At 50.3% G+C, this 23215-nt stretch overlaps 19 non-coding genes across 19 annotated transcripts; all 19 read right to left on the reverse strand.

The window, feature by feature from the left end:
* Positions 1–732: 732 nt before the first annotated feature.
* LOC126452214 (5S ribosomal RNA) lies at positions 733–851 on the reverse strand. Its single transcript, XR_007584546.1, has one exon. It is a non-coding gene; the product is annotated as a 5S ribosomal RNA (ribosomal RNA).
* A 1144-nt stretch (positions 852–1995) lies between these two features.
* LOC126452215 (5S ribosomal RNA) lies at positions 1996–2114 on the reverse strand. The gene has a single exon (XR_007584547.1). It is a non-coding gene; the product is annotated as a 5S ribosomal RNA (ribosomal RNA).
* Positions 2115–3258: 1144 nt separating this feature from the next.
* On the reverse strand, positions 3259–3377 carry LOC126452217 (5S ribosomal RNA). Its single transcript, XR_007584549.1, has one exon. It is a non-coding gene; the product is annotated as a 5S ribosomal RNA (ribosomal RNA).
* A 1144-nt stretch (positions 3378–4521) lies between these two features.
* Positions 4522–4640, reverse strand: LOC126452218 (5S ribosomal RNA). The gene has a single exon (XR_007584550.1). It is a non-coding gene; the product is annotated as a 5S ribosomal RNA (ribosomal RNA).
* Positions 4641–5784: 1144 nt separating this feature from the next.
* LOC126452219 (5S ribosomal RNA) lies at positions 5785–5903 on the reverse strand. Its single transcript, XR_007584551.1, has one exon. It is a non-coding gene; the product is annotated as a 5S ribosomal RNA (ribosomal RNA).
* A 1144-nt stretch (positions 5904–7047) lies between these two features.
* Positions 7048–7166, reverse strand: LOC126452220 (5S ribosomal RNA). Its single transcript, XR_007584552.1, has one exon. It is a non-coding gene; the product is annotated as a 5S ribosomal RNA (ribosomal RNA).
* Positions 7167–8310: 1144 nt separating this feature from the next.
* Positions 8311–8429, reverse strand: LOC126452221 (5S ribosomal RNA). The gene has a single exon (XR_007584553.1). It is a non-coding gene; the product is annotated as a 5S ribosomal RNA (ribosomal RNA).
* A 1144-nt stretch (positions 8430–9573) lies between these two features.
* Positions 9574–9692, reverse strand: LOC126452222 (5S ribosomal RNA). The gene has a single exon (XR_007584554.1). It is a non-coding gene; the product is annotated as a 5S ribosomal RNA (ribosomal RNA).
* Positions 9693–10836: 1144 nt separating this feature from the next.
* LOC126452224 (5S ribosomal RNA) lies at positions 10837–10955 on the reverse strand. The gene has a single exon (XR_007584555.1). It is a non-coding gene; the product is annotated as a 5S ribosomal RNA (ribosomal RNA).
* A 1144-nt stretch (positions 10956–12099) lies between these two features.
* LOC126452225 (5S ribosomal RNA) lies at positions 12100–12218 on the reverse strand. Its single transcript, XR_007584556.1, has one exon. It is a non-coding gene; the product is annotated as a 5S ribosomal RNA (ribosomal RNA).
* Positions 12219–13362: 1144 nt separating this feature from the next.
* Positions 13363–13481, reverse strand: LOC126452226 (5S ribosomal RNA). Its single transcript, XR_007584557.1, has one exon. It is a non-coding gene; the product is annotated as a 5S ribosomal RNA (ribosomal RNA).
* Positions 13482–14625: 1144 nt separating this feature from the next.
* Positions 14626–14744, reverse strand: LOC126452227 (5S ribosomal RNA). The gene has a single exon (XR_007584558.1). It is a non-coding gene; the product is annotated as a 5S ribosomal RNA (ribosomal RNA).
* Positions 14745–15888: 1144 nt separating this feature from the next.
* LOC126452229 (5S ribosomal RNA) lies at positions 15889–16007 on the reverse strand. Its single transcript, XR_007584560.1, has one exon. It is a non-coding gene; the product is annotated as a 5S ribosomal RNA (ribosomal RNA).
* Positions 16008–16819: 812 nt separating this feature from the next.
* Positions 16820–16938, reverse strand: LOC126452204 (5S ribosomal RNA). Its single transcript, XR_007584537.1, has one exon. It is a non-coding gene; the product is annotated as a 5S ribosomal RNA (ribosomal RNA).
* Positions 16939–18082: 1144 nt separating this feature from the next.
* On the reverse strand, positions 18083–18201 carry LOC126452230 (5S ribosomal RNA). Its single transcript, XR_007584561.1, has one exon. It is a non-coding gene; the product is annotated as a 5S ribosomal RNA (ribosomal RNA).
* Positions 18202–19013: 812 nt separating this feature from the next.
* On the reverse strand, positions 19014–19132 carry LOC126452216 (5S ribosomal RNA). The gene has a single exon (XR_007584548.1). It is a non-coding gene; the product is annotated as a 5S ribosomal RNA (ribosomal RNA).
* Positions 19133–19944: 812 nt separating this feature from the next.
* Positions 19945–20063, reverse strand: LOC126452228 (5S ribosomal RNA). The gene has a single exon (XR_007584559.1). It is a non-coding gene; the product is annotated as a 5S ribosomal RNA (ribosomal RNA).
* A 1139-nt stretch (positions 20064–21202) lies between these two features.
* On the reverse strand, positions 21203–21321 carry LOC126452231 (5S ribosomal RNA). The gene has a single exon (XR_007584562.1). It is a non-coding gene; the product is annotated as a 5S ribosomal RNA (ribosomal RNA).
* Positions 21322–22465: 1144 nt separating this feature from the next.
* Positions 22466–22584, reverse strand: LOC126452232 (5S ribosomal RNA). The gene has a single exon (XR_007584563.1). It is a non-coding gene; the product is annotated as a 5S ribosomal RNA (ribosomal RNA).
* Positions 22585–23215: the final 631 nt, after the last annotated feature.

Here is a 23215-nt window from a genome sequence, read left to right on the forward strand (position 1 = left end):
CCCCGTCCCGACTTGTCCCGACTTTGCTCGACTGCCGCTCGCTGCCGCTCGGGTCGTGGTCCATATGACAGCGCAAGCACGACAAACGTCTGCGGGACGAGACGAGACGAGACGACTAAGGAATAAATTCGTGATTACAAATCAAATTTGGAACTTTACACAAATATAGGCGGTGACGTATTTCAGAAATCAACTGCCGATTCGTACTGTTTTGTCGTTTTCAAAGTCTTCTTGGCAAACTTGGTTAGCACATTCTCCCTCAAACTGAGTTAATTACTGCATTTTCGTACCCTTACAGTAGTTTAAAAGGCTTAAGGAAGCATCTTTGTCACAACAGAAAGGTAGTTTGAAAATTGGGCTGGCAGGGCTAGCGACATAATAACAAAACAAAAAAAGGAAAGGAGCCAACAGCACCTTTTCTTTTAAGTTTTTTAATTACTGCATTTTCTTACCACTACAGTAGTTTAAAAGGGTTAAGGAAGCATCTTTGTCACAACAGAAAGGTAGTTTGAAAATTGGGCTGGCAGGGGTAGCGACATAATAACAAAACCAAAAAGAAAGGAAAGGAGCCAACAGCACCTTTTCTTTTAAGTTTCTTAATTACTGCATTTTCTTACCACTACAGTAGTTTAAAAGGGTTAAGGAAGCATCTTTGTCACAACAGAAAGGTAGTTTGAAAATTGGGCTGGCAGGGGTAGCGACATAATAACAAAACCAAAAAGAAAGGAAAGGAGCCAACGGCACCCGGGTTTCCCAGGCGGTCACCCATCCAAGTACTAACCGGGCCCAATGATGCTTAACTTCGGGGATCGGACGAGAACCGGTGTATTCATCATGGTATGGCCGTTGGCACTCGTGCAATGTAGGAGCACGGCAGAATTCGCGTTCGGCTTCTCTCCCAACACACAAAATGTTAGTTTTCCGCCGCATTTGACGAAAGCACTTCCTTCTGCAACAGCCAGTTCCTCGAGGACGGCGCGGGGGGCGCGCCCGGCGTCCCAGCAGACCGACGGCCGAATTAGCGGGCGCACCGCCGCGTGTGTGAGACGCACTGTTGCCCGTTGCACCTCCTGTCATTCGTTGGGCGCGTGCAGCCTTCGACACTAGCGGGGGGCGCATCGTGTCCCTGGTGTCCAGCGGAGGGCCTGTGCGGGGTGTGGCAGTGTCGTGCTGGAGGGTCCCACTGGTAGCGATGTGGGCTTCCTCGCCTCACACCAGGTGTCTGCGTAGTTTGCAGTGCATTCGCGCCATTCCTATCCCTGTCCCCGTCCCGACTTGTCCCGACTTTGCTCGACTGCCGCTCGCTGCCGCTCGGGTCGTGGTCCATATGACAGCGCAAGCACGACAAACGTCTGCGGGACGAGACGAGACGAGACGACTAAGGAATAAATTCGTGATTACAAATCAAATTTGGAACTTTACACAAATATAGGCGGTGACGTATTTCAGAAATCAACTGCCGATTCGTACTGTTTTGTCGTTTTCAAAGTCTTCTTGGCAAACTTGGTTAGCACATTCTCCCTCAAACTGAGTTAATTACTGCATTTTCGTACCCTTACAGTAGTTTAAAAGGCTTAAGGAAGCATCTTTGTCACAACAGAAAGGTAGTTTGAAAATTGGGCTGGCAGGGCTAGCGACATAATAACAAAACAAAAAAAGGAAAGGAGCCAACAGCACCTTTTCTTTTAAGTTTTTTAATTACTGCATTTTCTTACCACTACAGTAGTTTAAAAGGGTTAAGGAAGCATCTTTGTCACAACAGAAAGGTAGTTTGAAAATTGGGCTGGCAGGGGTAGCGACATAATAACAAAACCAAAAAGAAAGGAAAGGAGCCAACAGCACCTTTTCTTTTAAGTTTCTTAATTACTGCATTTTCTTACCACTACAGTAGTTTAAAAGGGTTAAGGAAGCATCTTTGTCACAACAGAAAGGTAGTTTGAAAATTGGGCTGGCAGGGGTAGCGACATAATAACAAAACCAAAAAGAAAGGAAAGGAGCCAACGGCACCCGGGTTTCCCAGGCGGTCACCCATCCAAGTACTAACCGGGCCCAATGATGCTTAACTTCGGGGATCGGACGAGAACCGGTGTATTCATCATGGTATGGCCGTTGGCACTCGTGCAATGTAGGAGCACGGCAGAATTCGCGTTCGGCTTCTCTCCCAACACACAAAATGTTAGTTTTCCGCCGCATTTGACGAAAGCACTTCCTTCTGCAACAGCCAGTTCCTCGAGGACGGCGCGGGGGGCGCGCCCGGCGTCCCAGCAGACCGACGGCCGAATTAGCGGGCGCACCGCCGCGTGTGTGAGACGCACTGTTGCCCGTTGCACCTCCTGTCATTCGTTGGGCGCGTGCAGCCTTCGACACTAGCGGGGGGCGCATCGTGTCCCTGGTGTCCAGCGGAGGGCCTGTGCGGGGTGTGGCAGTGTCGTGCTGGAGGGTCCCACTGGTAGCGATGTGGGCTTCCTCGCCTCACACCAGGTGTCTGCGTAGTTTGCAGTGCATTCGCGCCATTCCTATCCCTGTCCCCGTCCCGACTTGTCCCGACTTTGCTCGACTGCCGCTCGCTGCCGCTCGGGTCGTGGTCCATATGACAGCGCAAGCACGACAAACGTCTGCGGGACGAGACGAGACGAGACGACTAAGGAATAAATTCGTGATTACAAATCAAATTTGGAACTTTACACAAATATAGGCGGTGACGTATTTCAGAAATCAACTGCCGATTCGTACTGTTTTGTCGTTTTCAAAGTCTTCTTGGCAAACTTGGTTAGCACATTCTCCCTCAAACTGAGTTAATTACTGCATTTTCGTACCCTTACAGTAGTTTAAAAGGCTTAAGGAAGCATCTTTGTCACAACAGAAAGGTAGTTTGAAAATTGGGCTGGCAGGGCTAGCGACATAATAACAAAACAAAAAAAGGAAAGGAGCCAACAGCACCTTTTCTTTTAAGTTTTTTAATTACTGCATTTTCTTACCACTACAGTAGTTTAAAAGGGTTAAGGAAGCATCTTTGTCACAACAGAAAGGTAGTTTGAAAATTGGGCTGGCAGGGGTAGCGACATAATAACAAAACCAAAAAGAAAGGAAAGGAGCCAACAGCACCTTTTCTTTTAAGTTTCTTAATTACTGCATTTTCTTACCACTACAGTAGTTTAAAAGGGTTAAGGAAGCATCTTTGTCACAACAGAAAGGTAGTTTGAAAATTGGGCTGGCAGGGGTAGCGACATAATAACAAAACCAAAAAGAAAGGAAAGGAGCCAACGGCACCCGGGTTTCCCAGGCGGTCACCCATCCAAGTACTAACCGGGCCCAATGATGCTTAACTTCGGGGATCGGACGAGAACCGGTGTATTCATCATGGTATGGCCGTTGGCACTCGTGCAATGTAGGAGCACGGCAGAATTCGCGTTCGGCTTCTCTCCCAACACACAAAATGTTAGTTTTCCGCCGCATTTGACGAAAGCACTTCCTTCTGCAACAGCCAGTTCCTCGAGGACGGCGCGGGGGGCGCGCCCGGCGTCCCAGCAGACCGACGGCCGAATTAGCGGGCGCACCGCCGCGTGTGTGAGACGCACTGTTGCCCGTTGCACCTCCTGTCATTCGTTGGGCGCGTGCAGCCTTCGACACTAGCGGGGGGCGCATCGTGTCCCTGGTGTCCAGCGGAGGGCCTGTGCGGGGTGTGGCAGTGTCGTGCTGGAGGGTCCCACTGGTAGCGATGTGGGCTTCCTCGCCTCACACCAGGTGTCTGCGTAGTTTGCAGTGCATTCGCGCCATTCCTATCCCTGTCCCCGTCCCGACTTGTCCCGACTTTGCTCGACTGCCGCTCGCTGCCGCTCGGGTCGTGGTCCATATGACAGCGCAAGCACGACAAACGTCTGCGGGACGAGACGAGACGAGACGACTAAGGAATAAATTCGTGATTACAAATCAAATTTGGAACTTTACACAAATATAGGCGGTGACGTATTTCAGAAATCAACTGCCGATTCGTACTGTTTTGTCGTTTTCAAAGTCTTCTTGGCAAACTTGGTTAGCACATTCTCCCTCAAACTGAGTTAATTACTGCATTTTCGTACCCTTACAGTAGTTTAAAAGGCTTAAGGAAGCATCTTTGTCACAACAGAAAGGTAGTTTGAAAATTGGGCTGGCAGGGCTAGCGACATAATAACAAAACAAAAAAAGGAAAGGAGCCAACAGCACCTTTTCTTTTAAGTTTTTTAATTACTGCATTTTCTTACCACTACAGTAGTTTAAAAGGGTTAAGGAAGCATCTTTGTCACAACAGAAAGGTAGTTTGAAAATTGGGCTGGCAGGGGTAGCGACATAATAACAAAACCAAAAAGAAAGGAAAGGAGCCAACAGCACCTTTTCTTTTAAGTTTCTTAATTACTGCATTTTCTTACCACTACAGTAGTTTAAAAGGGTTAAGGAAGCATCTTTGTCACAACAGAAAGGTAGTTTGAAAATTGGGCTGGCAGGGGTAGCGACATAATAACAAAACCAAAAAGAAAGGAAAGGAGCCAACGGCACCCGGGTTTCCCAGGCGGTCACCCATCCAAGTACTAACCGGGCCCAATGATGCTTAACTTCGGGGATCGGACGAGAACCGGTGTATTCATCATGGTATGGCCGTTGGCACTCGTGCAATGTAGGAGCACGGCAGAATTCGCGTTCGGCTTCTCTCCCAACACACAAAATGTTAGTTTTCCGCCGCATTTGACGAAAGCACTTCCTTCTGCAACAGCCAGTTCCTCGAGGACGGCGCGGGGGGCGCGCCCGGCGTCCCAGCAGACCGACGGCCGAATTAGCGGGCGCACCGCCGCGTGTGTGAGACGCACTGTTGCCCGTTGCACCTCCTGTCATTCGTTGGGCGCGTGCAGCCTTCGACACTAGCGGGGGGCGCATCGTGTCCCTGGTGTCCAGCGGAGGGCCTGTGCGGGGTGTGGCAGTGTCGTGCTGGAGGGTCCCACTGGTAGCGATGTGGGCTTCCTCGCCTCACACCAGGTGTCTGCGTAGTTTGCAGTGCATTCGCGCCATTCCTATCCCTGTCCCCGTCCCGACTTGTCCCGACTTTGCTCGACTGCCGCTCGCTGCCGCTCGGGTCGTGGTCCATATGACAGCGCAAGCACGACAAACGTCTGCGGGACGAGACGAGACGAGACGACTAAGGAATAAATTCGTGATTACAAATCAAATTTGGAACTTTACACAAATATAGGCGGTGACGTATTTCAGAAATCAACTGCCGATTCGTACTGTTTTGTCGTTTTCAAAGTCTTCTTGGCAAACTTGGTTAGCACATTCTCCCTCAAACTGAGTTAATTACTGCATTTTCGTACCCTTACAGTAGTTTAAAAGGCTTAAGGAAGCATCTTTGTCACAACAGAAAGGTAGTTTGAAAATTGGGCTGGCAGGGCTAGCGACATAATAACAAAACAAAAAAAGGAAAGGAGCCAACAGCACCTTTTCTTTTAAGTTTTTTAATTACTGCATTTTCTTACCACTACAGTAGTTTAAAAGGGTTAAGGAAGCATCTTTGTCACAACAGAAAGGTAGTTTGAAAATTGGGCTGGCAGGGGTAGCGACATAATAACAAAACCAAAAAGAAAGGAAAGGAGCCAACAGCACCTTTTCTTTTAAGTTTCTTAATTACTGCATTTTCTTACCACTACAGTAGTTTAAAAGGGTTAAGGAAGCATCTTTGTCACAACAGAAAGGTAGTTTGAAAATTGGGCTGGCAGGGGTAGCGACATAATAACAAAACCAAAAAGAAAGGAAAGGAGCCAACGGCACCCGGGTTTCCCAGGCGGTCACCCATCCAAGTACTAACCGGGCCCAATGATGCTTAACTTCGGGGATCGGACGAGAACCGGTGTATTCATCATGGTATGGCCGTTGGCACTCGTGCAATGTAGGAGCACGGCAGAATTCGCGTTCGGCTTCTCTCCCAACACACAAAATGTTAGTTTTCCGCCGCATTTGACGAAAGCACTTCCTTCTGCAACAGCCAGTTCCTCGAGGACGGCGCGGGGGGCGCGCCCGGCGTCCCAGCAGACCGACGGCCGAATTAGCGGGCGCACCGCCGCGTGTGTGAGACGCACTGTTGCCCGTTGCACCTCCTGTCATTCGTTGGGCGCGTGCAGCCTTCGACACTAGCGGGGGGCGCATCGTGTCCCTGGTGTCCAGCGGAGGGCCTGTGCGGGGTGTGGCAGTGTCGTGCTGGAGGGTCCCACTGGTAGCGATGTGGGCTTCCTCGCCTCACACCAGGTGTCTGCGTAGTTTGCAGTGCATTCGCGCCATTCCTATCCCTGTCCCCGTCCCGACTTGTCCCGACTTTGCTCGACTGCCGCTCGCTGCCGCTCGGGTCGTGGTCCATATGACAGCGCAAGCACGACAAACGTCTGCGGGACGAGACGAGACGAGACGACTAAGGAATAAATTCGTGATTACAAATCAAATTTGGAACTTTACACAAATATAGGCGGTGACGTATTTCAGAAATCAACTGCCGATTCGTACTGTTTTGTCGTTTTCAAAGTCTTCTTGGCAAACTTGGTTAGCACATTCTCCCTCAAACTGAGTTAATTACTGCATTTTCGTACCCTTACAGTAGTTTAAAAGGCTTAAGGAAGCATCTTTGTCACAACAGAAAGGTAGTTTGAAAATTGGGCTGGCAGGGCTAGCGACATAATAACAAAACAAAAAAAGGAAAGGAGCCAACAGCACCTTTTCTTTTAAGTTTTTTAATTACTGCATTTTCTTACCACTACAGTAGTTTAAAAGGGTTAAGGAAGCATCTTTGTCACAACAGAAAGGTAGTTTGAAAATTGGGCTGGCAGGGGTAGCGACATAATAACAAAACCAAAAAGAAAGGAAAGGAGCCAACAGCACCTTTTCTTTTAAGTTTCTTAATTACTGCATTTTCTTACCACTACAGTAGTTTAAAAGGGTTAAGGAAGCATCTTTGTCACAACAGAAAGGTAGTTTGAAAATTGGGCTGGCAGGGGTAGCGACATAATAACAAAACCAAAAAGAAAGGAAAGGAGCCAACGGCACCCGGGTTTCCCAGGCGGTCACCCATCCAAGTACTAACCGGGCCCAATGATGCTTAACTTCGGGGATCGGACGAGAACCGGTGTATTCATCATGGTATGGCCGTTGGCACTCGTGCAATGTAGGAGCACGGCAGAATTCGCGTTCGGCTTCTCTCCCAACACACAAAATGTTAGTTTTCCGCCGCATTTGACGAAAGCACTTCCTTCTGCAACAGCCAGTTCCTCGAGGACGGCGCGGGGGGCGCGCCCGGCGTCCCAGCAGACCGACGGCCGAATTAGCGGGCGCACCGCCGCGTGTGTGAGACGCACTGTTGCCCGTTGCACCTCCTGTCATTCGTTGGGCGCGTGCAGCCTTCGACACTAGCGGGGGGCGCATCGTGTCCCTGGTGTCCAGCGGAGGGCCTGTGCGGGGTGTGGCAGTGTCGTGCTGGAGGGTCCCACTGGTAGCGATGTGGGCTTCCTCGCCTCACACCAGGTGTCTGCGTAGTTTGCAGTGCATTCGCGCCATTCCTATCCCTGTCCCCGTCCCGACTTGTCCCGACTTTGCTCGACTGCCGCTCGCTGCCGCTCGGGTCGTGGTCCATATGACAGCGCAAGCACGACAAACGTCTGCGGGACGAGACGAGACGAGACGACTAAGGAATAAATTCGTGATTACAAATCAAATTTGGAACTTTACACAAATATAGGCGGTGACGTATTTCAGAAATCAACTGCCGATTCGTACTGTTTTGTCGTTTTCAAAGTCTTCTTGGCAAACTTGGTTAGCACATTCTCCCTCAAACTGAGTTAATTACTGCATTTTCGTACCCTTACAGTAGTTTAAAAGGCTTAAGGAAGCATCTTTGTCACAACAGAAAGGTAGTTTGAAAATTGGGCTGGCAGGGCTAGCGACATAATAACAAAACAAAAAAAGGAAAGGAGCCAACAGCACCTTTTCTTTTAAGTTTTTTAATTACTGCATTTTCTTACCACTACAGTAGTTTAAAAGGGTTAAGGAAGCATCTTTGTCACAACAGAAAGGTAGTTTGAAAATTGGGCTGGCAGGGGTAGCGACATAATAACAAAACCAAAAAGAAAGGAAAGGAGCCAACAGCACCTTTTCTTTTAAGTTTCTTAATTACTGCATTTTCTTACCACTACAGTAGTTTAAAAGGGTTAAGGAAGCATCTTTGTCACAACAGAAAGGTAGTTTGAAAATTGGGCTGGCAGGGGTAGCGACATAATAACAAAACCAAAAAGAAAGGAAAGGAGCCAACGGCACCCGGGTTTCCCAGGCGGTCACCCATCCAAGTACTAACCGGGCCCAATGATGCTTAACTTCGGGGATCGGACGAGAACCGGTGTATTCATCATGGTATGGCCGTTGGCACTCGTGCAATGTAGGAGCACGGCAGAATTCGCGTTCGGCTTCTCTCCCAACACACAAAATGTTAGTTTTCCGCCGCATTTGACGAAAGCACTTCCTTCTGCAACAGCCAGTTCCTCGAGGACGGCGCGGGGGGCGCGCCCGGCGTCCCAGCAGACCGACGGCCGAATTAGCGGGCGCACCGCCGCGTGTGTGAGACGCACTGTTGCCCGTTGCACCTCCTGCCATTCGTTGGGCGCGTGCAGCCTTCGACACTAGCGGGGGGCGCATCGTGTCCCTGGTGTCCAGCGGAGGGCCTGTGCGGGGTGTGGCAGTGTCGTGCTGGAGGGTCCCACTGGTAGCGATGTGGGCTTCCTCGCCTCACACCAGGTGTCTGCGTAGTTTGCAGTGCATTCGCGCCATTCCTATCCCTGTCCCCGTCCCGACTTGTCCCGACTTTGCTCGACTGCCGCTCGCTGCCGCTCGGGTCGTGGTCCATATGACAGCGCAAGCACGACAAACGTCTGCGGGACGAGACGAGACGAGACGACTAAGGAATAAATTCGTGATTACAAATCAAATTTGGAACTTTACACAAATATAGGCGGTGACGTATTTCAGAAATCAACTGCCGATTCGTACTGTTTTGTCGTTTTCAAAGTCTTCTTGGCAAACTTGGTTAGCACATTCTCCCTCAAACTGAGTTAATTACTGCATTTTCGTACCCTTACAGTAGTTTAAAAGGCTTAAGGAAGCATCTTTGTCACAACAGAAAGGTAGTTTGAAAATTGGGCTGGCAGGGCTAGCGACATAATAACAAAACAAAAAAAGGAAAGGAGCCAACAGCACCTTTTCTTTTAAGTTTTTTAATTACTGCATTTTCTTACCACTACAGTAGTTTAAAAGGGTTAAGGAAGCATCTTTGTCACAACAGAAAGGTAGTTTGAAAATTGGGCTGGCAGGGGTAGCGACATAATAACAAAACCAAAAAGAAAGGAAAGGAGCCAACAGCACCTTTTCTTTTAAGTTTCTTAATTACTGCATTTTCTTACCACTACAGTAGTTTAAAAGGGTTAAGGAAGCATCTTTGTCACAACAGAAAGGTAGTTTGAAAATTGGGCTGGCAGGGGTAGCGACATAATAACAAAACCAAAAAGAAAGGAAAGGAGCCAACGGCACCCGGGTTTCCCAGGCGGTCACCCATCCAAGTACTAACCGGGCCCAATGATGCTTAACTTCGGGGATCGGACGAGAACCGGTGTATTCATCATGGTATGGCCGTTGGCACTCGTGCAATGTAGGAGCACGGCAGAATTCGCGTTCGGCTTCTCTCCCAACACACAAAATGTTAGTTTTCCGCCGCATTTGACGAAAGCACTTCCTTCTGCAACAGCCAGTTCCTCGAGGACGGCGCGGGGGGCGCGCCCGGCGTCCCAGCAGACCGACGGCCGAATTAGCGGGCGCACCGCCGCGTGTGTGAGACGCACTGTTGCCCGTTGCACCTCCTGTCATTCGTTGGGCGCGTGCAGCCTTCGACACTAGCGGGGGGCGCATCGTGTCCCTGGTGTCCAGCGGAGGGCCTGTGCGGGGTGTGGCAGTGTCGTGCTGGAGGGTCCCACTGGTAGCGATGTGGGCTTCCTCGCCTCACACCAGGTGTCTGCGTAGTTTGCAGTGCATTCGCGCCATTCCTATCCCTGTCCCCGTCCCGACTTGTCCCGACTTTGCTCGACTGCCGCTCGCTGCCGCTCGGGTCGTGGTCCATATGACAGCGCAAGCACGACAAACGTCTGCGGGACGAGACGAGACGAGACGACTAAGGAATAAATTCGTGATTACAAATCAAATTTGGAACTTTACACAAATATAGGCGGTGACGTATTTCAGAAATCAACTGCCGATTCGTACTGTTTTGTCGTTTTCAAAGTCTTCTTGGCAAACTTGGTTAGCACATTCTCCCTCAAACTGAGTTAATTACTGCATTTTCGTACCCTTACAGTAGTTTAAAAGGCTTAAGGAAGCATCTTTGTCACAACAGAAAGGTAGTTTGAAAATTGGGCTGGCAGGGCTAGCGACATAATAACAAAACAAAAAAAGGAAAGGAGCCAACAGCACCTTTTCTTTTAAGTTTTTTAATTACTGCATTTTCTTACCACTACAGTAGTTTAAAAGGGTTAAGGAAGCATCTTTGTCACAACAGAAAGGTAGTTTGAAAATTGGGCTGGCAGGGGTAGCGACATAATAACAAAACCAAAAAGAAAGGAAAGGAGCCAACAGCACCTTTTCTTTTAAGTTTCTTAATTACTGCATTTTCTTACCACTACAGTAGTTTAAAAGGGTTAAGGAAGCATCTTTGTCACAACAGAAAGGTAGTTTGAAAATTGGGCTGGCAGGGGTAGCGACATAATAACAAAACCAAAAAGAAAGGAAAGGAGCCAACGGCACCCGGGTTTCCCAGGCGGTCACCCATCCAAGTACTAACCGGGCCCAATGATGCTTAACTTCGGGGATCGGACGAGAACCGGTGTATTCATCATGGTATGGCCGTTGGCACTCGTGCAATGTAGGAGCACGGCAGAATTCGCGTTCGGCTTCTCTCCCAACACACAAAATGTTAGTTTTCCGCCGCATTTGACGAAAGCACTTCCTTCTGCAACAGCCAGTTCCTCGAGGACGGCGCGGGGGGCGCGCCCGGCGTCCCAGCAGACCGACGGCCGAATTAGCGGGCGCACCGCCGCGTGTGTGAGACGCACTGTTGCCCGTTGCACCTCCTGTCATTCGTTGGGCGCGTGCAGCCTTCGACACTAGCGGGGGGCGCATCGTGTCCCTGGTGTCCAGCGGAGGGCCTGTGCGGGGTGTGGCAGTGTCGTGCTGGAGGGTCCCACTGGTAGCGATGTGGGCTTCCTCGCCTCACACCAGGTGTCTGCGTAGTTTGCAGTGCATTCGCGCCATTCCTATCCCTGTCCCCGTCCCGACTTGTCCCGACTTTGCTCGACTGCCGCTCGCTGCCGCTCGGGTCGTGGTCCATATGACAGCGCAAGCACGACAAACGTCTGCGGGACGAGACGAGACGAGACGACTAAGGAATAAATTCGTGATTACAAATCAAATTTGGAACTTTACACAAATATAGGCGGTGACGTATTTCAGAAATCAACTGCCGATTCGTACTGTTTTGTCGTTTTCAAAGTCTTCTTGGCAAACTTGGTTAGCACATTCTCCCTCAAACTGAGTTAATTACTGCATTTTCGTACCCTTACAGTAGTTTAAAAGGCTTAAGGAAGCATCTTTGTCACAACAGAAAGGTAGTTTGAAAATTGGGCTGGCAGGGCTAGCGACATAATAACAAAACAAAAAAAGGAAAGGAGCCAACAGCACCTTTTCTTTTAAGTTTTTTAATTACTGCATTTTCTTACCACTACAGTAGTTTAAAAGGGTTAAGGAAGCATCTTTGTCACAACAGAAAGGTAGTTTGAAAATTGGGCTGGCAGGGGTAGCGACATAATAACAAAACCAAAAAGAAAGGAAAGGAGCCAACAGCACCTTTTCTTTTAAGTTTCTTAATTACTGCATTTTCTTACCACTACAGTAGTTTAAAAGGGTTAAGGAAGCATCTTTGTCACAACAGAAAGGTAGTTTGAAAATTGGGCTGGCAGGGGTAGCGACATAATAACAAAACCAAAAAGAAAGGAAAGGAGCCAACGGCACCCGGGTTTCCCAGGCGGTCACCCATCCAAGTACTAACCGGGCCCAATGATGCTTAACTTCGGGGATCGGACGAGAACCGGTGTATTCATCATGGTATGGCCGTTGGCACTCGTGCAATGTAGGAGCACGGCAGAATTCGCGTTCGGCTTCTCTCCCAACACACAAAATGTTAGTTTTCCGCCGCATTTGACGAAAGCACTTCCTTCTGCAACAGCCAGTTCCTCGAGGACGGCGCGGGGGGCGCGCCCGGCGTCCCAGCAGACCGACGGCCGAATTAGCGGGCGCACCGCCGCGTGTGTGAGACGCACTGTTGCCCGTTGCACCTCCTGTCATTCGTTGGGCGCGTGCAGCCTTCGACACTAGCGGGGGGCGCATCGTGTCCCTGGTGTCCAGCGGAGGGCCTGTGCGGGGTGTGGCAGTGTCGTGCTGGAGGGTCCCACTGGTAGCGATGTGGGCTTCCTCGCCTCACACCAGGTGTCTGCGTAGTTTGCAGTGCATTCGCGCCATTCCTATCCCTGTCCCCGTCCCGACTTGTCCCGACTTTGCTCGACTGCCGCTCGCTGCCGCTCGGGTCGTGGTCCATATGACAGCGCAAGCACGACAAACGTCTGCGGGACGAGACGAGACGAGACGACTAAGGAATAAATTCGTGATTACAAATCAAATTTGGAACTTTACACAAATATAGGCGGTGACGTATTTCAGAAATCAACTGCCGATTCGTACTGTTTTGTCGTTTTCAAAGTCTTCTTGGCAAACTTGGTTAGCACATTCTCCCTCAAACTGAGTTAATTACTGCATTTTCGTACCCTTACAGTAGTTTAAAAGGCTTAAGGAAGCATCTTTGTCACAACAGAAAGGTAGTTTGAAAATTGGGCTGGCAGGGCTAGCGACATAATAACAAAACAAAAAAAGGAAAGGAGCCAACAGCACCTTTTCTTTTAAGTTTTTTAATTACTGCATTTTCTTACCACTACAGTAGTTTAAAAGGGTTAAGGAAGCATCTTTGTCACAACAGAAAGGTAGTTTGAAAATTGGGCTGGCAGGGGTAGCGACATAATAACAAAACCAAAAAGAAAGGAAAGGAGCCAACAGCACCTTTTCTTTTAAGTTTCTTAATTACTGCATTTTCTTACCACTACAGTAGTTTAAAAGGGTTAAGGAAGCATCTTTGTCACAACAGAAAGGTAGTTTGAAAATTGGGCTGGCAGGGGTAGCGACATAATAACAAAACCAAAAAGAAAGGAAAGGAGCCAACGGCACCCGGGTTTCCCAGGCGGTCACCCATCCAAGTACTAACCGGGCCCAATGATGCTTAACTTCGGGGATCGGACGAGAACCGGTGTATTCATCATGGTATGGCCGTTGGCACTCGTGCAATGTAGGAGCACGGCAGAATTCGCGTTCGGCTTCTCTCCCAACACACAAAATGTTAGTTTTCCGCCGCATTTGACGAAAGCACTTCCTTCTGCAACAGCCAGTTCCTCGAGGACGGCGCGGGGGGCGCGCCCGGCGTCCCAGCAGACCGACGGCCGAATTAGCGGGCGCACCGCCGCGTGTGTGAGACGCACTGTTGCCCGTTGCACCTCCTGTCATTCGTTGGGCGCGTGCAGCCTTCGACACTAGCGGGGGGCGCATCGTGTCCCTGGTGTCCAGCGGAGGGCCTGTGCGGGGTGTGGCAGTGTCGTGCTGGAGGGTCCCACTGGTAGCGATGTGGGCTTCCTCGCCTCACACCAGGTGTCTGCGTAGTTTGCAGTGCATTCGCGCCATTCCTATCCCTGTCCCCGTCCCGACTTGTCCCGACTTTGCTCGACTGCCGCTCGCTGCCGCTCGGGTCGTGGTCCATATGACAGCGCAAGCACGACAAACGTCTGCGGGACGAGACGAGACGAGACGACTAAGGAATAAATTCGTGATTACAAATCAAATTTGGAACTTTACACAAATATAGGCGGTGACGTATTTCAGAAATCAACTGCCGATTCGTACTGTTTTGTCGTTTTCAAAGTCTTCTTGGCAAACTTGGTTAGCACATTCTCCCTCAAACTGAGTTAATTACTGCATTTTCGTACCCTTACAGTAGTTTAAAAGGCTTAAGGAAGCATCTTTGTCACAACAGAAAGGTAGTTTGAAAATTGGGCTGGCAGGGCTAGCGACATAATAACAAAACAAAAAAAGGAAAGGAGCCAACAGCACCTTTTCTTTTAAGTTTTTTAATTACTGCATTTTCTTACCACTACAGTAGTTTAAAAGGGTTAAGGAAGCATCTTTGTCACAACAGAAAGGTAGTTTGAAAATTGGGCTGGCAGGGGTAGCGACATAATAACAAAACCAAAAAGAAAGGAAAGGAGCCAACAGCACCTTTTCTTTTAAGTTTCTTAATTACTGCATTTTCTTACCACTACAGTAGTTTAAAAGGGTTAAGGAAGCATCTTTGTCACAACAGAAAGGTAGTTTGAAAATTGGGCTGGCAGGGGTAGCGACATAATAACAAAACCAAAAAGAAAGGAAAGGAGCCAACGGCACCCGGGTTTCCCAGGCGGTCACCCATCCAAGTACTAACCGGGCCCAATGATGCTTAACTTCGGGGATCGGACGAGAACCGGTGTATTCATCATGGTATGGCCGTTGGCACTCGTGCAATGTAGGAGCACGGCAGAATTCGCGTTCGGCTTCTCTCCCAACACACAAAATGTTAGTTTTCCGCCGCATTTGACGAAAGCACTTCCTTCTGCAACAGCCAGTTCCTCGAGGACGGCGCGGGGGGCGCGCCCGGCGTCCCAGCAGACCGACGGCCGAATTAGCGGGCGCACCGCCGCGTGTGTGAGACGCACTGTTGCCCGTTGCACCTCCTGTCATTCGTTGGGCGCGTGCAGCCTTCGACACTAGCGGGGGGCGCATCGTGTCCCTGGTGTCCAGCGGAGGGCCTGTGCGGGGTGTGGCAGTGTCGTGCTGGAGGGTCCCACTGGTAGCGATGTGGGCTTCCTCGCCTCACACCAGGTGTCTGCGTAGTTTGCAGTGCATTCGCGCCATTCCTATCCCTGTCCCCGTCCCGACTTGTCCCGACTTTGCTCGACTGCCGCTCGCTGCCGCTCGGGTCGTGGTCCATATGACAGCGCAAGCACGACAAACGTCTGCGGGACGAGACGAGACGAGACGACTAAGGAATAAATTCGTGATTACAAATCAAATTTGGAACTTTACACAAATATAGGCGGTGACGTATTTCAGAAATCAACTGCCGATTCGTACTGTTTTGTCGTTTTCAAAGTCTTCTTGGCAAACTTGGTTAGCACATTCTCCCTCAAACTGAGTTAATTACTGCATTTTCGTACCCTTACAGTAGTTTAAAAGGCTTAAGGAAGCATCTTTGTCACAACAGAAAGGTAGTTTGAAAATTGGGCTGGCAGGGCTAGCGACATAATAACAAAACAAAAAAAGGAAAGGAGCCAACAGCACCTTTTCTTTTAAGTTTTTTAATTACTGCATTTTCTTACCACTACAGTAGTTTAAAAGGGTTAAGGAAGCATCTTTGTCACAACAGAAAGGTAGTTTGAAAATTGGGCTGGCAGGGGTAGCGACATAATAACAAAACCAAAAAGAAAGGAAAGGAGCCAACAGCACCTTTTCTTTTAAGTTTCTTAATTACTGCATTTTCTTACCACTACAGTAGTTTAAAAGGGTTAAGGAAGCATCTTTGTCACAACAGAAAGGTAGTTTGAAAATTGGGCTGGCAGGGGTAGCGACATAATAACAAAACCAAAAAGAAAGGAAAGGAGCCAACGGCACCCGGGTTTCCCAGGCGGTCACCCATCCAAGTACTAACCGGGCCCAATGATGCTTAACTTCGGGGATCGGACGAGAACCGGTGTATTCATCATGGTATGGCCGTTGGCACTCGTGCAATGTAGGAGCACGGCAGAATTCGCGTTCGGCTTCTCTCCCAACACACAAAATGTTAGTTTTCCGCCGCATTTGACGAAAGCACTTCCTTCTGCAACAGCCAGTTCCTCGCGGACGGCGCGGGGGGCGCGCCCGGCGTCCCAGCAGACCGACGGCCGAATTAGCGGGCGCACCGCCGCGTGTGTGAGACGCACTGTTGCTCGTTGCACCTCCTGTCATTCGTTGGGCGCGTGCAGCCTTCGACACACGCAGAGGACGCATCTTGTCCCTGGTGTCCAGCGGAGGGCCTGTGCGGGGTGTGGCAGTGTCGTGCTGGAGGGCGCCACTGGTAGCGATGTGGGCTTCCTCGCCTCACACCAGGTGTCTGCGTAGTTTGCAGTGCATTCGCGCCATTCCTATCCCTGTCCCCGTCCCGACTTGTCCCGACTTTGCTCGACTGCCGCTCGCTGCCGCTCGGGTCGTGGTCCATATGACAGCGCAAGCACGACAAACGTCTGCGGGACGAGACGAGACGACTAAGGAATAAATTCGTGATTACAAATCAAATTTGGAACTTTACACAAAAATTGGCGGTGACGTATTTCAGAAATCAACTGCCGATTCGTACTGTTTTGTCGTTATCAAAGTCTTCTTGGCAAACTTGGTTAGCACATTCTCCCTCAAACTGAGTTAATTACTGCATTTTCGTACCATTACAGTAGTTTAAAAGGGTTAAGGAAGCATCTTTGTCACAACAGAAAGGCAGTTTGAAAATTGGGCTGGCAGGGGTAGCGACATAATAACAAAACAAAAAGAAAAGGAAGGGAGCCAACAGCACCCGGGTTTCCCAGGCGGTCACCCATCCAAGTACTAACCGGGCCCAATGATGCTTAACTTCGGTGATCGGACGAGAACCGGTGTATTCATCATGGTATGGCCGTTGGCACTCGTGCAAGGTAGGAGCACGGCGGAATTCGCGTTCGGCTTCTCTCCCAACACACAAAATGTTAGTTTTCCGCCGCATTTGACGAAAGCACTTCCTTCTGCAACAGCCAGTTCCTCGAGGACGGCGCGGGGGGCGCGCCCGGCGTCCCAGCAGACCGACGGCCGAATTAGCGGGCGCACCGCCGCGTGTGTGAGACGCACTGTTGCCCGTTGCACCTCCTGTCATTCGTTGGGCGCGTGCAGCCTTCGACACTAGCGGGGGGCGCATCGTGTCCCTGGTGTCCAGCGGAGGGCCTGTGCGGGGTGTGGCAGTGTCGTGCTGGAGGGTCCCACTGGTAGCGATGTGGGCTTCCTCGCCTCACACCAGGTGTCTGCGTAGTTTGCAGTGCATTCGCGCCATTCCTATCCCTGTCCCCGTCCCGACTTGTCCCGACTTTGCTCGACTGCCGCTCGCTGCCGCTCGGGTCGTGGTCCATATGACAGCGCAAGCACGACAAACGTCTGCGGGACGAGACGAGACGAGACGACTAAGGAATAAATTCGTGATTACAAATCAAATTTGGAACTTTACACAAATATAGGCGGTGACGTATTTCAGAAATCAACTGCCGATTCGTACTGTTTTGTCGTTTTCAAAGTCTTCTTGGCAAACTTGGTTAGCACATTCTCCCTCAAACTGAGTTAATTACTGCATTTTCGTACCCTTACAGTAGTTTAAAAGGCTTAAGGAAGCATCTTTGTCACAACAGAAAGGTAGTTTGAAAATTGGGCTGGCAGGGCTAGCGACATAATAACAAAACAAAAAAAGGAAAGGAGCCAACAGCACCTTTTCTTTTAAGTTTTTTAATTACTGCATTTTCTTACCACTACAGTAGTTTAAAAGGGTTAAGGAAGCATCTTTGTCACAACAGAAAGGTAGTTTGAAAATTGGGCTGGCAGGGGTAGCGACATAATAACAAAACCAAAAAGAAAGGAAAGGAGCCAACAGCACCTTTTCTTTTAAGTTTCTTAATTACTGCATTTTCTTACCACTACAGTAGTTTAAAAGGGTTAAGGAAGCATCTTTGTCACAACAGAAAGGTAGTTTGAAAATTGGGCTGGCAGGGGTAGCGACATAATAACAAAACCAAAAAGAAAGGAAAGGAGCCAACGGCACCCGGGTTTCCCAGGCGGTCACCCATCCAAGTACTAACCGGGCCCAATGATGCTTAACTTCGGGGATCGGACGAGAACCGGTGTATTCATCATGGTATGGCCGTTGGCACTCGTGCAATGTAGGAGCACGGCAGAATTCGCGTTCGGCTTCTCTCCCAACACACAAAATGTTAGTTTTCCGCCGCATTTGACGAAAGCACTTCCTTCTGCAACAGCCAGTTCCTCGCGGACGGCGCGGGGGGCGCGCCCGGCGTCCCAGCAGACCGACGGCCGAATTAGCGGGCGCACCGCCGCGTGTGTGAGACGCACTGTTGCTCGTTGCACCTCCTGTCATTCGTTGGGCGCGTGCAGCCTTCGACACACGCAGAGGACGCATCTTGTCCCTGGTGTCCAGCGGAGGGCCTGTGCGGGGTGTGGCAGTGTCGTGCTGGAGGGCGCCACTGGTAGCGATGTGGGCTTCCTCGCCTCACACCAGGTGTCTGCGTAGTTTGCAGTGCATTCGCGCCATTCCTATCCCTGTCCCCGTCCCGACTTGTCCCGACTTTGCTCGACTGCCGCTCGCTGCCGCTCGGGTCGTGGTCCATATGACAGCGCAAGCACGACAAACGTCTGCGGGACGAGACGAGACGACTAAGGAATAAATTCGTGATTACAAATCAAATTTGGAACTTTACACAAAAATTGGCGGTGACGTATTTCAGAAATCAACTGCCGATTCGTACTGTTTTGTCGTTATCAAAGTCTTCTTGGCAAACTTGGTTAGCACATTCTCCCTCAAACTGAGTTAATTACTGCATTTTCGTACCATTACAGTAGTTTAAAAGGGTTAAGGAAGCATCTTTGTCACAACAGAAAGGCAGTTTGAAAATTGGGCTGGCAGGGGTAGCGACATAATAACAAAACAAAAAGAAAAGGAAGGGAGCCAACAGCACCCGGGTTTCCCAGGCGGTCACCCATCCAAGTACTAACCGGGCCCAATGATGCTTAACTTCGGTGATCGGACGAGAACCGGTGTATTCATCATGGTATGGCCGTTGGCACTCGTGCAAGGTAGGAGCACGGCGGAATTCGCGTTCGGCTTCTCTCCCAACACACAAAATGTTAGTTTTCCGCCGCATTTGACGAAAGCACTTCCTTCTGCAACAGCCAGTTCCTCGCGGACGGCGCGGGGGGCGCGCCCGGCGTCCCAGCAGACCGACGGCCGAATTAGCGGGCGCACCGCCGCGTGTGTGAGACGCACTGTTGCTCGTTGCACCTCCTGTCATTCGTTGGGCGCGTGCAGCCTTCGACACACGCGGAGGACGCATCTTGTCCCTGGTGTCCAGCGGAGGGCCTGTGCGGGGTGTGGCAGTGTCGTGCTGGAGGGCGCCACTGGTAGCGATGTGGGCTTCCTCGCCTCACACCAGGTGTCTGCGTAGTTTGCAGTGCATTCGCGCCATTCCTATCCCTGTCCCCGTCCCGACTTGTCCCGACTTTGCTCGACTGCCGCTCGCTGCCGCTCGGGTCGTGGTCCATATGACAGCGCAAGCACGACAAACGTCTGCGGGACGAGACGAGACGACTAAGGAATAAATTCGTGATTACAAATCAAATTTGGAACTTTACACAAAAATTGGCGGTGACGTATTTCAGAAATCAACTGCCGATTCGTACTGTTTTGTCGTTATCAAAGTCTTCTTGGCAAACTTGGTTAGCACATTCTCCCTCAAACTGAGTTAATTACTGCATTTTCGTACCATTACAGTAGTTTAAAAGGGTTAAGGAAGCATCTTTGTCACAACAGAAAGGCAGTTTGAAAATTGGGCTGGCAGGGGTAGCGACATAATAACAAAACAAAAAGAAAAGGAAGGGAGCCAACAGCACCCGGGTTTCCCAGGCGGTCACCCATCCAAGTACTAACCGGGCCCAATGATGCTTAACTTCGGTGATCGGACGAGAACCGGTGTATTCATCATGGTATGGCCGTTGGCACTCGTGCAAGGTAGGAGCACGGCGGAATTCGCGTTCGGCTTCTCTCCCAACACACAAAATGTTAGTTTTCCGCCGCATTTGACGAAAGCACTTCCTTCTGCAACAGCCAGTTCCTCGCGGACGGCGCGGGGGGCGCGCCCGGCGTCCCAGCAGACCGACGGCCGAATTAGCGGGCGCACCGCCGCGTGTGTGAGACGCACTGTTGCTCGTTGCACCTCCTGTCATTCGTTGGGCGCGTGCAGCCTTCGACACACGCAGAGGACGCATCTTGTCCCTGGTGTCCAGCGGAGGGCCTGTGCGGGGTGTGGCAGTGTCGTGCTGGAGGGCGCCACTGGTAGCGATGTGGGCTTCCTCGCCTCACACCAGGTGTCTGCGTAGTTTGCAGTGCATTCGCGCCATTCCTATCCCTGTCCCCGTCCCGACTTGTCCCGACTTTGCTCGACTGCCGCTCGCTGCCGCTCGGGTCGTGGTCCATATGACAGCGCAAGCACGACAAACGTCTGCGGGACGAGACGAGACGACTAAGGAATAAATTCGTGATTACAAATCAAATTTGGAACTTTACACAAAAATTGGCGGTGACGTATTTCAGAAATCAACTGCCGATTCGTACTGTTTTGTCGTTATCAAAGTCTTCTTGGCAAACTTGGTTAGCACATTCTCCCTCAAACTGAGTTAATTACTGCATTTTCGTACCATTACAGTAGTTTAAAAGGCTTAAGGAAGCATCTTTGTCACAACAGAAAGGTAGTTTGAAAATTGGGCTGGCAGGGCTAGCGACATAATAACAAAACAAAAAAAGGAAAGGAGCCAACAGCACCTTTTCTTTTAAGTTTTTTAATTACTGCATTTTCTTACCACTACAGTAGTTTAAAAGGGTTAAGGAAGCATCTTTGTCACAACAGAAAGGTAGTTTGAAAATTGGGCTGGCAGGGGTAGCGACATAATAACAAAACCAAAAAGAAAGGAAAGGAGCCAACAGCACCTTTTCTTTTAAGTTTCTTAATTACTGCATTTTCTTACCACTACAGTAGTTTAAAAGGGTTAAGGAAGCATCTTTGTCACAACAGAAAGGTAGTTTGAAAATTGGGCTGGCAGGGGTAGCGACATAATAACAAAACCAAAAAGAAAGGAAAGGAGCCAACGGCACCCGGGTTTCCCAGGCGGTCACCCATCCAAGTACTAACCGGGCCCAATGATGCTTAACTTCGGGGATCGGACGAGAACCGGTGTATTCATCATGGTATGGCCGTTGGCACTCGTGCAATGTAGGAGCACGGCAGAATTCGCGTTCGGCTTCTCTCCCAACACACAAAATGTTAGTTTTCCGCCGCATTTGACGAAAGCACTTCCTTCTGCAACAGCCAGTTCCTCGAGGACGGCGCGGGGGGCGCGCCCGGCGTCCCAGCAGACCGACGGCCGAATTAGCGGGCGCACCGCCGCGTGTGTGAGACGCACTGTTGCCCGTTGCACCTCCTGTCATTCGTTGGGCGCGTGCAGCCTTCGACACTAGCGGGGGGCGCATCGTGTCCCTGGTGTCCAGCGGAGGGCCTGTGCGGGGTGTGGCAGTGTCGTGCTGGAGGGTCCCACTGGTAGCGATGTGGGCTTCCTCGCCTCACACCAGGTGTCTGCGTAGTTTGCAGTGCATTCGCGCCATTCCTATCCCTGTCCCCGTCCCGACTTGTCCCGACTTTGCTCGACTGCCGCTCGCTGCCGCTCGGGTCGTGGTCCATATGACAGCGCAAGCACGACAAACGTCTGCGGGACGAGACGAGACGAGACGACTAAGGAATAAATTCGTGATTACAAATCAAATTTGGAACTTTACACAAATATAGGCGGTGACGTATTTCAGAAATCAACTGCCGATTCGTACTGTTTTGTCGTTTTCAAAGTCTTCTTGGCAAACTTGGTTAGCACATTCTCCCTCAAACTGAGTTAATTACTGCATTTTCGTACCCTTACAGTAGTTTAAAAGGCTTAAGGAAGCATCTTTGTCACAACAGAAAGGTAGTTTGAAAATTGGGCTGGCAGGGCTAGCGACATAATAACAAAACAAAAAAAGGAAAGGAGCCAACAGCACCTTTTCTTTTAAGTTTTTTAATTACTGCATTTTCTTACCACTACAGTAGTTTAAAAGGGTTAAGGAAGCATCTTTGTCACAACAGAAAGGTAGTTTGAAAATTGGGCTGGCAGGGGTAGCGACATAATAACAAAACCAAAAAGAAAGGAAAGGAGCCAACAGCACCTTTTCTTTTAAGTTTCTTAATTACTGCATTTTCTTACCACTACAGTAGTTTAAAAGGGTTAAGGAAGCATCTTTGTCACAACAGAAAGGTAGTTTGAAAATTGGGCTGGCAGGGGTAGCGACATAATAACAAAACCAAAAAGAAAGGAAAGGAGCCAACGGCACCCGGGTTTCCCAGGCGGTCACCCATCCAAGTACTAACCGGGCCCAATGATGCTTAACTTCGGGGATCGGACGAGAACCGGTGTATTCATCATGGTATGGCCGTTGGCACTGGTGCAATGTAGGAGCACGGCAGAATTCGCGTTCGGCTTCTCTCCCAACACACAAAATGTTAGTTTTCCGCCGCATTTGACGAAAGCACTTCCTTCTGCAACAGCCAGTTCCTCGAGGACGGCGCGGGGGGCGCGCCCGGCGTCCCAGCAGACCGACGGCCGAATTAGCGGGCGCACCGCCGCGTGTGTGAGACGCACTGTTGCCCGTTGCACCTCCTGTCATTCGTTGGGCGCGTGCAGCCTTCGACACTAGCGGGGGGCGCATCGTGTCCCTGGTGTCCAGCGGAGGGCCTGTGCGGGGTGTGGCAGTGTCGTGCTGGAGGGTCCCACTGGTAGCGATGTGGGCTTCCTCGCCTCACACCAGGTGTCTGCGTAGTTTGCAGTGCATTCGCGCCATTCCTATCCCTGTCCCCGTCCCGACTTGTCCCGACTTTGCTCGACTGCCGCTCGCTGCCGCTCGGGTCGTGGTCCATATGACAGCGCAAGCACGACAAACGTCTGCGGGACGAGACGAGACGAGACGACTAAGGAATAAATTCGTGATTACAAATCAAATTTGGAACTTTACACAAATATAGGCGGTGACGTATTTCAGAAATCAACTGCCGATTCGTACTGTTTTGTCGTT

This window comes from Schistocerca serialis, unplaced genomic scaffold, assembly GCF_023864345.2.
Source record: "Schistocerca serialis cubense isolate TAMUIC-IGC-003099 unplaced genomic scaffold, iqSchSeri2.2 HiC_scaffold_835, whole genome shotgun sequence".
In the NCBI taxonomy this organism is placed as follows: Eukaryota; Metazoa; Arthropoda; class Insecta; order Orthoptera; family Acrididae; genus Schistocerca; species Schistocerca serialis.